Here is a 15,813-nt window from a genome sequence, read left to right on the forward strand (position 1 = left end):
TCCATAGTAGAGAACAATTACTATGGAAGTCAATGGTTACAGGCTTTCAGCATTTGTCAAAGTATCTTCTTTCGTGTTTAACTGACTAAAGAAACTCAAACAGGTTTGTTGAAAGTAATGGTGAGTAACTGATGAAAGAATTTTCAGTTTATGAGGGAACTATGCCTGGTCTCATGTTCATTTATTCGTTCATTTTCCTTCGGCTTATTTCCTTTATTCATCAGGAATGATAAATAATGAAGCAGAATGAACCGACAACTTATCCAGTATATGTTTTACACAGCGAATGCCCTTCCAGCTGCAACCCAGTACTGGGAAACACCCATACACACTCAATCACACACATAGACTATACAGACAACTTAGATTATTCAATTTAACCGGAACACCTGGAGGAAACCTACACAAACACAGAGAGAACATGCAAACTCCACACAAAAATGTCAACTGAGCCAGTTGGGACTCGAACTAGCGACCTTCTTGCTTTGAGGCGACAAGGCTAGCCACTGAGCCACTCAGTCTCATGTTAAAATTCAACATTATTTTTCATCCAAATAATACCTTCCTCTCACTCTTTTAGCTTCTCTGATGATATTGGTGCCGTGATGTCGCAAACTGGCACTTGCATGGGATTGACCAATAGCAAACCACCACCATTTAAGCATCCAATCAATTACTAATTGACAAAAGTCCCGCCCAAATTAAAAAAAAAATTAAATCCATACAAGCTTTTGCAACAGCGCTTCAAGTTAACTTTATGATACATTTTCATTCATAACAGTAAATGGGGTCCAAAATGATGATGTGTGTACTGGTGTGAGGGCGGGGCAACCTATTATTCACATGAGATAGTAGTAAACCTCAACCATCCTATTAATTCCCAGAGAACAAAATCCAGTAACCCCAGTAACAAAAATATAAAATATTGTTTATATATAAACAATATTTTTTTATTAATATTTTGCACATCTTTATTTTAAAAATAAAATAATAATGTGGCCTCATAATGGGCGGTGCGGTGGCGCAGTGGGTAGCGATGTTGCATTACAGCAAGAAGGTCAATGGTTCAAGCCTCAGCTGGGTCAGTTGGCGTTTCTGTGTGGAGTTTGCATGTTCTCCCCGTGTTTGTGTGGGTTTCCTCCAGGTGCTCCAGTTCAAAGACATGTGGTATAGATGAATATTGGTAGGCTAAATTGTCTGTAGTGTATGTGTGTAAATGGGAGTGTATGAGTGTTTCCCAGTGATAGGTTGCAGCTGAAATGGCATCCGCTGCGTAAATTCTCCATTTATGGGAGTGTATGGGTGTTTCCCAGTTATGGGTTGCTGGATAAGTCGGCAGTAAGCCGAAAAAAATTAATGAATGGCCTTATAATATTGAATCAAAAATGGTCCACTGACGTACATGGCGAGCTGACTGGACAAACTGGTAACACCAGGAATGCCGTCCACACGGAGGTAAACGATTAACTGTAAGCGAGAAAAGGAATGGCGTCATACCGCCCTGTAGTGTTCATTTTAAAAACTACATGCAGTCATATGTACTTCTGGCTACATAATTTGCGATCTCCTGAAACGTATATAGGGCTACATTTTGAGAATGAGCTCACATGTATATTGCAATAATTTGAACGATCTCATTTGTATATTTTAGTATGATTTGCTCACCTGCCAATGAGGGCTAGGGTTAGGGGTGGAGTTTAGTGGCACACCTCCTATTAAAATTCGTATGTTTTCATATGAATAAAATTGTATTAATTTCTATGAATAAGCCACTTTTCTGACAAGGGTTATTCGCTGGTTACTGTTTAAAATGTTAAAATGTGAATGCAAGTTAAATTCCAAGTATACATTGTCAACCAATTCCTGTGGAATCTACTGTAAATTACTAGCAGCTATTCACCAGTAACTTACTGTAAATCAATAACAGCAAAAATACTGTATTTACATTTACATCCCCCTTTATCTTGCGGTACAATATTGTATAGCTTTACTGTACACAATGTAAATTTAAAATACAGTAGCATACTGCATAACTGTCCTACAGTAAAATACAGTTTATATTACAGTTAAATACTGTGTAATTTACAAAAGTTGTTAACAGTGTAGTTATTTTTTGTGTGTACACATGCAGTCGACACAGCTGTTCTAAGTATCCTACTGTACATTTGTATGTGTGCACAAACTTAAACATTCATAACAAGCAAGATAAAACAGTCAACTCTTAGCACTGTCTGTGAGTTTCAACCCAAGCTCATTCTGAAAACAATATATCCATTTCTGGAGAGCGCCAAATACGTCCCAGGAGCTACTTTTTTTGCAGTTTTTGGTTTCGTGACAGGACCTGTGTAAGCTTTTTTTTTTTTTCAAATTTTTCACGCCACTGCTATTTGTGACTGCTGTTCTCACGTAAATCCACCAGAGGCCGCTGTTTATTGATTGTTTGACTGACTAATAGACTGACCCACCATCCTCCTTCCCTAAACCCAACCGATGATGTTTTCAAAAGCACCAATTGACCTGCCCACCCTCTTCCCTAACCCAACCGACAGTTTTAAAAAGTAATCCAGAAAAAGAAAAGCCCTCGCCTGATTTTAACCATGTTTTCAGATTTTACCACATTCTCACCCTGTGAGAAAAGGAACGGCATCATACCGCCACATAGCGTTGATTTTAAAGACGAAATGCAGCCATAGGTACTTCTGGCTACATAATTCGTGATCTCCTGAAATGTATAGTGCTATGTTTTCAGAATGAGCTATGTTGGTGATTTTTGATACTGCAGAATGCAACTTTTTGGTTGTGCCCACATTCTTCAAAATATTTCCGTATGTGTTGAGTATAAAGAGAAATTCAGGTTTGGAACAACATGAGGGTGTGTAAGTGACTCTCATCTAGAGTATGTTTCAAATGTCTTCTATCACCCTGAGTTTCCAATTATATCACCGAGACCCAGTTTTGTGGGTTCTGGACGATGTGGGTTGTAAAGGGTGTACAGTGGGCGAGGGTTAAGAAGCCAGACTTATTACTGCAGATGCTGCCCCACTTCTGACTGACGGAGAAATCAAAGACAAATGAAGGTGGAGACATCTGGGAGGTTACAGTGATTAATGCATCTAGACAACAAGAGAAAGGGAGAGGAATGGGAGAGAGGGAGGGGAAGAAAGAGAAACACGGAGCAGGCTTGGTTCCATTATGAAATCTATTCATGCTTATTAAAATCTTATTTCGCTGCTCCTTTATTTCGCACACAATGCAGCACATTCATTATCAGCGCAGAACATTGCAGTCTTCTAGTGCTTGGCTCAGATTGGGACGTGGTGCTCAATAGTCCACTGTACAAGAGTGCAGATACCAAACTTTCTGACTCAACGTATTGATTAACCACAGGAGATTTTACTAATTGATCCTTTCCAACACAGCAGTGCATCACTTATGCTGAGAGGAGACGGATATCAGTCATGTCATCTGTCTGTCTGTCTGTCTGCCTACCCACTTTTTTATTATAAATTATACTTTTCTATAGACTTACGGCTGTTAAAAGTAAGTTTAAAAACAAACGTTTTTGGGCACTTTTGCAGTCTCAGAATCAACGTAAAATTATCATCTATATATTTTTGGTATACAAATCCTATAAAATAATACATTTAATACAGACATTTTTAAATGGCAAATAATTTTTCAGCACTCATGAATCCTACAAAACCCCATTTCAGGCGGGTTTGTCCCAGATGCAGGTGCGCTGAGGGACTGTGGCCCCGCCTGCGTTAGTAAACCCCTCTAGTGCTGGATCCGCTGGTCAGAAGAGCCCCTGAATCCAGCGCAAATGTTTCCAGCCTCCCCTGCGTGTGCTGCGCGCTCGGGTCGATGTTGCGCATTTAACACTGTCCACACATGCGGAATACACAGTCCTCTTCCCCTGAAGAAGTGCTGAAGGGGTCACTCCCATCTCTGTTCGGACTACTCGACAAACCCGAGATTTTCTACGGAGATTTCCATTTCTCTGGACAAAGGATAAAGAGCCAAAGAAAGGGGAAAGTGCGCTGGATGCTGTAAGTACGCACCTCTGTTTTCACTCTGGCACGCGTCCGTTTTTATCACTGCACTTTCTTTATTACAAAATGCAGTTTTTGTTGTTGCTTTTATAAAGCGGTAAATTCAAGGAACTCTGAAGTTTGTAGCTCTATTGTTGGACTCACTTGACAGGCGGTGATGCCAGAGATGTGAGGTACGGACAAGCTTGGCAACTTGCTCCGTATTTTAGTAAGTATGTACAAGTCAAATAGCTTACGTTTTGTAATAGCCAACTTACTGCCCTGTTTCTGTAGGTAAAACTTGTGATGCATAGGCATAAATGGCACACAAGCTGGATTTCATTAATAGGCTATTCTATTTTCCCCTGTGAGATCGACTGTTCATTTGAAGGTTTGCTAGTTTGTTCGTTACTTCTGAAGATCCCAAACCAAAAACTTTAGACTTCCGAGAGGACATGGAATAATATTATCAATATAAGTCTTTAAAATAGCTTGATAATATGTGCGAAATTTTTTAAAAAAACTCATTTTGTTTCAACTAACCATTTCGCAACAAACTTTTTGGTTTTAATGCTAAGTAGTTCAGGCTAAGACGCAGATTAGCTAACGTTAGCTGATAACCTAACGTTATACTTTTTAAAAAAAAATGGCGGGTACAAAAAAATAGATAAAAAATAAAGAAAAGAAGATTGGCCAGAATATATGGGAGGACATAACCAGCTTGAAGAGATTTATTTTAGAATAGTGACCCCCTGACTGGACATATCTTATTCCATTAAGATGCTAACGTTACTTAACCCCGCTAGTTAAGCGACGCTTGTTTATAAAATATCGATTGGCTTTCTTTTACAAATAACTTATGGACAGAACACAAGTAGCTAGGAAAGTGGTCGGTTATATGGTGTTGCCATGGAAACAGTCATTATGCATAAATATATGATCACTGTATAACCAAGAATCAGTTATTACAGAGAGCCTATGTAATTATAGTACATGCACAAATGTACATAGAAAAATATTCTATCGACATAATTGCTGGTAGGTGAAGATATTGTGAAGATATTGGCTGACTTTTGTTTGTTTGTTTGGCCAACACATTTATTTAGCAAGGATGACTCAATATATTTGATGAAATATTTAGTGCTTTTTTGGGGTTATTTTTAACCTTTATTGGGTTATTTATTAATAACTCAAGCAGTTGGGTTAAAAATTTTGAATTTCAACAGTCACCTGATTTAACTGACACAGAACAGCTGTATTAAATGTGTAAATAACTTGTTTTTGCATTATAAAGTTTATTAAAGGTTTAACTAGGGGAGGATTTTACCTATAAGCCAAGTAAGTGGCTGCTTAGGGCACCCAGAAATCCCCAATAAATATCTAGAAGTATAAATTATATCTATAAACTATATACCAAAAAAATGGTTTTCTACCATTTTTTGTATGGTGAGAGGTAAATACAATTTAAACATAATTAATATGATTTAATATACAATCAAATATAATATTATAATAATGGAATGTTATGTAACAATACTATTACAAAATAAAATATCCAGCAGTCAAGTCTTTGAACTATATATGTATTCTTTTTAGTTGTAAATTCATTTTAGGAAAACTAATCATTTAAAATTTAGAGCTTGCATTAATTTAAAATGTCAAAAAGTAGATTAAAGATGATACAAACGCGCGCTTCAGATATATATGGACAAAAACGCTTTCTCTACATCCATGTTCATTTAAAAAAATTACATTCTCTTGTCATTTTCACCTTTACCCAGCTGAGACATCAACACAATAATATTAATAATAATAATAATAATAATAATTTATTATATAGTGGTTAAGCCACTTTTTGGCAAAATATGCCAACAAATGAGTTATTTTTGTAATCCACATTGTTGGGTTAATCTTAACATCTCAATGGATTGAGTTAAAATAAACCAACAACAGTTTGGTGCCAAAACGACCCATCACTGGGTTGCCTGTTGGGTTATTATTAACCCAAATATTTTAAATGAGTACCTTCAAACTGACCAGTGTTTTGCTACACTAACCATAGCTAAAATTGTGGTTATACAACATGGTATAAATAGTTTGAAAAAACATTACTACATATATGTTTGTATATGTTTATGTTTAGCATGTTTCTGTATAAATAAGGGTCTTGTAAGGGTTGAGCATCAAAATTGCATCCAATAATTGTACATTTTTGTTGGGTTATCCAGTTTATTGAATATTATATCTGATTTATGGTAAGCTGATCTATTTGTCTCCTCACACAAAGCAAATTTTGACAAAGTAACACTTAATATAGTAAAATATTAAGTAAAGTAAATCTTAATATGGTAAAAATGGCCAAACAGTTACTGATTTAAAGGTTTAGCCAATATGAAAGTCTTTCAAGATACTCGTTTTAAGGAAGTAGGCAAAAAAACATATAGTGGTCAGTTTATTGGTATATTATGCAGTGTGTCATCGGTAGGTGTTGACATGGTCAAAATGGCTAAACAGTGACTGATTTAACGGTTTAGCCAATATGAAAGTCTTTAAAGATACTCGTTGTAAGTAAGTAGGCAAGAAAACGGGCAAATAGTGGTGAGTTTATTGGCATGTATCATTGGTAGACGTTGATAGGGTTAAAATGGCTTAACAGTGACTGGTTTCTTTACTTTATAAATTAATGAAAGAATGACATATGCTATTCTGTGCAACCACCAGTGATATGTGAAGGCTAAAAAGTACAAATAAAAGTGCAGATTAATATGTTTTAATAAAAATGATGCGATAAATGAAAATTGCAATGTTTAATTATTACCCTTTTACCCGAAAACAACTCATTTATTAAAAAAATCAAAAGTCCCCTGAAAATGATGTTTGTAAAATTCAAAGTGTAACCGTCTCCAGAGTCCCTCAGGAACTTAAAATCCTCCAGGAGTTTTGACAATAATTTATGTGCCTCTTAAAAGAGTTTTTAGGTCAGCATTATTCCGAAGCGCCATATTATGCGCAGATTCAGGTTTTCTCCCATCCACTGCTTGAGTACTGCCGGTCTCATGGGCTTTCCAACCTGCGACTCCATAGCAACTGAAAAGACCGATTCCACTAGTGACACTTCTCAGGGCCGCCGGAGCCACAATCCATTGTATCTTCCTTGATAAGTATCAGGAGACTTTGAAAAGGCATCTTTAAAAGGCAGCCAGACCACTCAGCGTCCAGTGGTTTTATCAGCACGTTCCCATTTCAGAATATTTTCAGCTTTGAGTCCCGATGATGTTTTGATATGAAACGGCTTCTTATCATGAGGATTTCTTTTCAGCTGCCTTCTGAAGGCTAGGATTAGGACTAGAGGAGATGTCAAAAGACAGGAAATCCACCTCAGCTTTCAACTTGACGTGCACTGACAGCTCCGTTCAGCAAATTCTGCCATCTCTGCAGACTACTGTACTTCAGCAGCATATCAGGATGTGCTTTTTTCCCTCCTCTCAAGAGTCCTAATAAACAGCTCTCTTTTTGTTTTCTGTAGCATCCATGAGGGCTTTCGACCATTGTGCTACATTCGGAACACAATGCGTTTGATTGCTGTTGTGATTGCGCTTTAAAGATCTTAGTCAAATTGCTTCCTGAAAACGGTAATTGGGAGACAAACAACATTATCAGTATTGTGAGGCATCTTCGGCGGTCAAGGATTCTGCTTGGATAGCAAATAGGGGCCGCAGCTGTGCGGCTGTGGTGATCTATCCATTACGGGGATGGGGTTGGAAGCTCTCTGTTATCCCGTGTCCCACAGAGATAAGAAGCGGAGAGGAGGATTTCACCACTGGATTTGCAGCCACACACTGGCCACTTCAGTCTTCTAAGCGATTTATGTACACAAACAGGCCCAGTGATGATTCCAGGACTCCCTCTGGCTGTTTTATAGCAGTTGCAGAGTTGGAGAATACTAGCTAAAAGTGGTGTAGGACTGTTTTCAAGTTACTTTTTTTCACCTCAACGATTTTATCTTATTTGCTTTCTTTCTCACACTCTATGCAGCATTTGAAGCCAAAATTATTCTAGTTGCTAGGTGTTTGAAATATATTCTTGTGAGATGATTCTGTAGTTGTGTGATTATTAGCATAGTTCCTTTCAATTAAGTCTGTTCACATTTTTGCAAGGCATCTGGGTTGTTCATCCAAGACCAAAGATCAACCTAAATGAATAAAGGAATATCGAAATCTAAAAAACGGTTGCTGTACCTACAATTAAATTACATATTTCCAATCAGCAACAAATTCTGAAGTGCCATTAATGTTGCTGCTTAAGCCCTAATTTTGTTTAAAACATGTTATTCACTGTTAGCCGGCAGCTAGCTCTCTGCAACTCTCACATGTTCACCCACTGAAGCTAAGCAGGGCAGCGCCTAGTCAGTACCTAGATGGGAGACCACATAGGAAAGATAGGTTGCTGTCGGAAGTGGTGTTAGTAAGGCCAGCAGGGGGGCGCCCAACCTGTGGTCTGTGTGGGTCCTAATGCCCCAGTATAGTGACGAGGACTCTATTCTGCTCAGTGAGTGCTGTCTTTTGGATGAGATGTTAAACCGAGGTCCTGACTCTCTGTATTTGTTAAAAAATCCCAGGATGTCCTTCAAAAAAAGAGTAGGGGTTTCACCCCGGCATCCTGGCCAAATTTGCCCACTGGCCTCTGTCCATCATGACCTCCTAAGCGTCTTCTCTCCACCAATCAGCTGGTGTGTGGTGTGCGGTCTGGTGCAAAATGGTCATCCAGGTGGATGCTGCACACTGGGGGTGGATGAGGATATTCCCCCCATTGTGTAAAGCTCTTTGAGTGCCCATAAAAGCGCTGTTTAAATGTAAGGAATTATTATTATTATTGCTCTAGCTGCGCATGCACAACGATTGGCTTGACACTTAAGGGGCTTGCGTTTTAACTGCCTGCTGCGCCTCGCGCTCTTGCCATTGAATGCTTTGTGCTTCCAGATGAAAAAAGTCAACTCTAAGCGGAAAAGCGCATGACGTTAGTTGCGCCTTTTTCATTCTCCAATCAAGTGAAAGCAGAGGCAGGGTTCCTGTTGAGGTAACTGCAGTGTTTGTCAAACACTCATGCATAATACGCTGCTGATTCAGTCATTGCCTATTGACATAAAAAGTGCACTACGCTTCTGTTTTTCTTGTCAACAAAAAAGACAGTGTGGTGCACCTCTCGTTTTTGTAATGTAAAAAGCACGTTCAGTGTGATTGGCCCCTAAGACTGGTTTTTACCTCTGCATCAAGTGATCGCCGTGACCCACACGTAGTCGTGCATTTATACTTCTGTGTGCTGTTTGTGTTGCTCTGCAATAACACTTCCGAAACGCTAGCTGGCAGTAGGTTTTTATGTTCCTCTGTGTGGAAATTTTTCGTCTGTGTTTTGTTTTTTCTGAATGCTACCTTAAAGTACACGTATCTAAAACTTGTTCATTCTGAGGCAGGAACAGGCGGATGTGCAACAACTTTGATCATAAACTAAAAACAAAACAAAAGTTTCCATCTGCAGCTCCGTCATGGGAATCTACACTTGTTAACACAGCCGGGCTTGCGGCTCTCAGCATGGCCCACACTCATCATCGCTATACCAAGCTGACCAATCACAGAGCTTGTGCTACGTGTTGTTACAATGTGCAATTACAATTATTAGAGAGCTATGCATCAGCATTGGCGTCAGCTCCGGCGAGTTCTATGTGACCAAGCGAAGGCTGCACCGCACCATACACGTGTGCTTAATGCAGAAGTATAAATTACCCCTTACAGCTGTTTCACTGGTAACCAGAGGATGCATTTATAAACACTGAAAGGACAGTGGAATATCCATAGCAAAGACTACAAGACGGACACTACTTGGCGGACGACATTAAAAGGACACTATATGCCATTGAATGTGATGTCAGTTCTCCTGTCAATATCAACACAGGGACATAGTATTCGTCAAATGGCAAGACTTGCCATAACAAACAAGCGAATCTGTACAGACCCCTTCCCACAAAACTGTGTGTCTATAAAGACTGACAATTGGCTATTTCAAGTGTGGATTTCCTCAGTTTCGTCTTCGTGGGTTTTTGGAGTGACCACATGAGAGTGTCATCTGCCCTTTGGAGGACATTTACTACTAGTGAGGCACCGATTATGATGTTCCATGGCTGCTTCCGATTTTTTTTTTACTAGCCACATGCCGATTCCGATACCAATCTCTTCAGAATTTATTGAACAGAAAAATTAGAATGTGAGTAAAATTTTAATTTGCTTTATCACAGGCTGAATTTACACTAATTTCAAGACAACAACTTCCATTTAATCATGATCCACGCAAAGGAGCAACATACATTTTCTTGGGTATTTGGTGATTTAAAATAGATTGTAAAGTGACATAAAAACATAATCTGACTTTGAGAAATGAAACTACATAAAACATACGAGTACAAAACTAAAACAGAGTCAGGCTGGTTAAAAATGCAAATTCACTCTCTTCCAGCATGTTATGCAGAGTGCAGGTGTAGCAATGTTGGCTTGGTTACAGTTTAATAATTTAAAATGCTGAGATTATACAGAGATAATATAAGAAGAAAGGGATATTTTAAAAGGATGTTTTACTCATGAATGCCTTAATAAAATATTTTGGATTTTCATCTTATATTTATTTTAAAGACTTTGAAATATAAACCCCAAGTGGTTAGCTAAAATTTTTGTAATGTAACTTTTAAAGGACATAAATATGATTCATACAGCATTAGGCATGGGCCAGTATAAGATTCTGACGGTAGGATAAGTTTGGAAATAAATATCAGGGTTTCATGGTATTGGGATTACTTTTCTAAGATATATTTTTAAATATTTGGGTAAAAAAAAAAACCTTTTTTTCCCTTTGTACACAATATATTTTATTTTAAGAAACATTTAAAATATTTTGGAGCAGTAAACACTTTAGACTAAATAATTCAAATGAATCATTGACTTCTGCTGTCTTCATTTGTTTCAAAAACACTGTTTACAAAAACATTTTTTTACAATTTAAATCGCCATCTTTGGAGATCTTTTCTGTTGGACATACTGACGTCCTAATTAAACAAACAAACAAAAGAAATGTAAATAAAAAAATCTTACACACCTTAGGAATGGTATAGCAGAAAATGTTGACGGTTTTAGAACCTTGACTTTTTTAAACCTTGGTTTTATAACCTTGAACACGGTTATCGTCCCATGCCTATACAGCATTCAATGTTGAGAATATTAGGGTATCACAGAAGTATAAAACGAACGAAGCTTAAAGTTAAATTTTGTTCAAATGAATAAAATTTTTTTGTGTTTTTTCATGAACCTTGGTCATTCCCGTGTGGCACTGCTGTTTAATAGACTGTAAAAGCGTGTCAGGATCAGGATTTTTCTCTCCTGGTGCATCTGTTATCCATCTTTAGCTTCTCTGATCTCTGTAAAAAGATCTTTAATAGACTTTGTAGTATACTCTAAAGTTGTAGCAATGCAATTTGTATGCATTGTGACTGGGCTGGCCAATCCTGAAGCATCTTGACCTTCTTTGCTTTTAGAAACTTTCATGTAGAGGCTGAAGTATGAGAAGAAGCGCTATCTGGTTTATAATCAGGGTTTAACATTAACACCCGTCAACCTGCCAAATGCGGGTAGATTTTAGCGGTGGCAGGTAAGTCAGACACTCCCACTCTTTGGCTGGTTAAAAATTATTTCCCCAGATAATAATTCTTAAAAGCATGGGTTCGACAATAAGGATGGCCCAATATGCATACAAAGGCGATCTTAGAATTGAGAAGCAACACAAATGACAAAAGTAATTGCAATTGTGCAAGCAATAGAAAGCAGGAAAAAAACGAACGAGAGGATAATCACTTACGCTAACAACGGAGATGATGCGCGTGACTGTTTAAAATGCGTGCGCTCTCCCGTTTCCTTGCATGAAGAAACTGTGTTTAGAAACACAACTGATGTGATCGGTTCTCTTTCAAATAGACTAGACAAAAAGTTATGAACATGCACCCACAGTCTTGCTGCTTTCAAGAGTTCCAGATTTGTCTTTTTGTAAGCAGCACTGGTTGCTTTCGCTTTAGCCGTTTTTTGAATAGATTATAAATGGGTCTTACATTAACCGTGTGTGTGTGTGTGTGATCATTCTTTCATTATCACACACGGTAGGGCTGTGCAATTAATCGAAAATCTGATTTCGATTTTGGCTTTAAACGATTATGAAAAAGCATTAATCGAGATAAACGATTATTGCATCATATACCGCCCCCTTTCCAGCTGTACACGTGTTGCTCTTAAAAGTGCGAAAGACCGTGTGCTTATGTGTGTGTGCGGCATGCATACAGTCAGAAGCATGCGGCCGGTCAACATTCGCACACTGAGACGAGTAGAGGAGTGCAGACATCTAAAGTCATCTTAACAGGAGCGCTTTGATGGTCAAATAGGTGTCAAAACGCGGTGTTTAGTGATTATTAGTATCAGCCCTCATTTGTGTAATAAACAAGTTGAGAATCAAAAGACATGTGAAAGAGAAACCATTAAAGTGACAGCGCGCAATTCCTGATGCCGCCTGTTTTTATCATTAATCAAACAAAACGAGAAAATCCCTCTCTGCTCTTGACGGAAGGATTTTCGTAGCTAAAGTGTTTTTCTTACAGTAAAGATGCTTAAAGCACAGTTTGTTTCATATTTTTATTCTATTGTATTTATTTATCTTTCCTTTGCAGGGTGGAAAATAACTGTATGTATACAGTTGAAGTCAGAATTATTAGCCCTCTTGAATATTAGCAGTCCTTTTCCTTCCCAATTTCAGTTTAATAGAATTTTTTTAAAACTTATTTCTGAACATAATAGTTTTGAAATCTCATTTCTAATTACTGATTTCTTTTATCTTTGCTTTGATGACAGTCCATAATATTTTTCTAGATATTTTTCAAAATACAAGCATTTAGATGGCGAGGCAGTGGCGCAGTAGGTAGTGCTGTCGCCTCACAGCAAGAAGGTCTGGATTATGACAGTCCATAATATTTTTGCTGTGATGACAGTCCACTGGGTCATGGATGAGCTGGGTCGCTGGTTCGAACCTCGGCTCAGTTGGCATTTCTGTGTGGAGTTTGCATGTTCTCCCTGCCTTCGCGTGGGTTTCCTCCGGGTGCTCCGGGTTCCCCCACAGTCCAAAGACAAACGGTACAGGTGAATTGGGTAGGCTAAATTGTCCATAGTGTATGAGTGTGTGTGTGAATGTGTGTGTGGATGTTTCCCAGAGATGGGTTGCGGCTGGAAGTACATCCACTGCGTAAAAACTTGCTGGATAAGTTGGCGGTTCATTCCGCTGTGGCAACCCCAGATTAATAAAGGGACTAAGCCGACAAGAAAATGAATGAATAAATAAATAAAAAGTATATGCAGCTATTTCTTTAATTTATTTTGCTTGTTTAAATGTTGTGGCTAAGAAATAATTGTTTGTGTTTGGTGTGGTCAGAGATAAACTTGGTAGATCCTTCATTTTGAGCTCTGAAAATTCATGTGAAATAAAAACTAATTGTAATACTATGAAAGCATGACCCATTTGCTCATGATAATTGAGCAAGCTTATATACGACACACAAAAAGTGAAATGAAAGAGGAGACATCTGGAGAACACAAAATCTAAATCAAGTAATTTTAGCATGTCAAAGTCATATTTATGTGTAAATATATTTTTCCAACAATAATATTATGGCTAGTGAAATTGGTGAGTGGCTACTGTTGGAAAACTACTAGCCACAGTGGCTGGTGATCAAAAAAGTTAATGTCAAGCCCAGTTTGTAATGTAATAAGCAGCCCAAACGTCTTGATACCTCCGGCTGTTGATGTTGCCGTCAACTCTGCAGACCTTTCGCATACCTCCATACTGAATATAACCCCAAACCTTGACTTTTCCTTCACCAAGCTTAACTGGTTTCTGTGAGCATCTTGGGTCTATGCGGGTTGCAATAGGTCTTCTGCAGTATTTGAGATGATTGGGATAGAGTTCAACAGATGATTCAAAATCTACATTTTGCCACTTTTCCAAATGATCAACTAGAAGTCAAGTATTATTTATTGCTCTTACAACAGGGATTGACGACAAGACTATTGTCAAGTAGTGTACTGTAAATAGTTTAGTATATAGTATGTATAAAATAGATAGTTTTGACTCATGTATTTATTTCAGTAACAATAAAATACAGAGCAAATATTAAAAAAAACAAATAGTTTGGAAAATGTGAGTCCTATTTATGCTTTGTTTTTGTTTTTCCTCTTTTTCATTCAGACTACAATTAGTTTTTACCATTGTGAGTAGTTTCCCGACACTGAGCAGCCATTTATCAAATTAATAGACATAAGTGCATTTCATTAAGATCTGATGACTTCATTATTATATTATATGCTCTTCAGTTAAGGGCCGCTGTGTACTTGACAATACATGGAGTGAAAGAATCATTAAATGGAGCCTCTAAATTGATTTGATTTTCCCCAGAGAGCGAGCAGCTGAATGGATGAATGAATAAAAAGATAAAAACCTATCTGAGTAACAATACACTGGCATTGTTGCTCCTCCTCTGATTTGGTGTAAAGCAGCAAGGAGTCCTCCGGGGGCCAATAATTGTTCTCAGTATTGACTTGCGGATTCCTCTATTGAACGCAGCCCACATGGGAAAGGGTCTGATGACATGTTGTGATAGAACTGGGCCTTGGTTCTCATTTATTTTTCATCAACTTCACCTCTCTTGTTTATAACGCGGATGTTCAGACATCTCCAGAACTGCTTTGCTGTGATTCTGCTAGTCTCGCACCACGGTAGCCTCAGTCTTGTCCTATTTTACAGCAGTGTGGTGTTGTTGTTAAGTCACAAGAGGTAAGTCAAGATTTGACCTTATAAGGACAAATTTCCTCAAACAAAGCTGATTTTTCTTGTCATAGTTGCGATGTTGCCCTTTGCAGTTCAGTGTAGCAGTCAGACATGCCGCGGACAGTTGTTGGTGTGTGTGAAAATGGAATACCTGGTGCTGTTTTGACTTCTTAACACAGCTCTACAAGAGTTCTCAGATGATACAATTTCTGCTACATATCCACGAACCAGGACTTACTTTGTTGGAGCAATGACCATAGCTGCTAATGTGCAGATTGGTTTTAAGAATTGTCAGGTATGGTTCCTGTTGAGCCTGTAAAAACATTTGAATACAAATTATTATTGCACCAAGATTTAGGCATGGTTATACAACCATGCTGAGACGTGCTGGTAGAGTGTGTGAATATGTGACATCATCACTCTGTTTGCCTTGCTACAAGATTCTCCATATATGGCTAAGTGGAAACACGCCTTTTTGCTCTTTCTGTTATTTAGTGTAGTAAATTTCAGATAAAAGAAGGGGATCCCAAACAGAAATATCTGATCATCGTTCATTTCGTTCTTTGCATTAGACTTGCAATGGGGAAGGTCAGCATAATAGGGGTAATACCCACGTGTACACACTGAATTAACTAGGGTTGAGGCTATTAACTAAGGGCTGTTCACATATTGCGTCTTTTGCGTGTGCAAGATCGTTATATCCAATGGAGGCATGTGCAGGGGTGGATTTAACCAATAGGCGAGGTAAGCAGCTGCTTAGAGCCCTAGGAAATCTGGGGGCCCCCAATAGATACCTAGAAGTATAAATTATACTTATAAACCATATATAACGTTGTTTTATACCACATTTTTTTATGGTGAGAGTTAAACAAATACAGTTTTA

At 38.2% G+C, this 15,813-nt stretch overlaps 1 protein-coding gene across 2 annotated transcripts in view; it reads left to right on the forward strand.

The window, feature by feature from the left end:
* The first annotated feature begins 3,798 nt into the window (after positions 1 to 3,798).
* shank2b (SH3 and multiple ankyrin repeat domains 2b) overlaps positions 3,799 to 15,813 on the forward strand; it is a 237,950-nt gene continuing 225,935 nt past the window's right edge. For both annotated transcript variants that reach the window (XR_012399921.1, XM_017354089.4), the window contains exon 1: positions 3,799 to 4,049. The gene's annotated coding sequence lies outside the window, so the exon portion shown is untranslated. The remainder of the gene's footprint in view (positions 4,050 to 15,813) is intronic.

The sequence above is a fragment of the Danio rerio genome, chromosome 25 (genome assembly GCF_049306965.1).
Source record: "Danio rerio strain Tuebingen ecotype United States chromosome 25, GRCz12tu, whole genome shotgun sequence".
Lineage (NCBI taxonomy): Eukaryota > Metazoa > Chordata > Actinopteri > Cypriniformes > Danionidae > Danio > Danio rerio.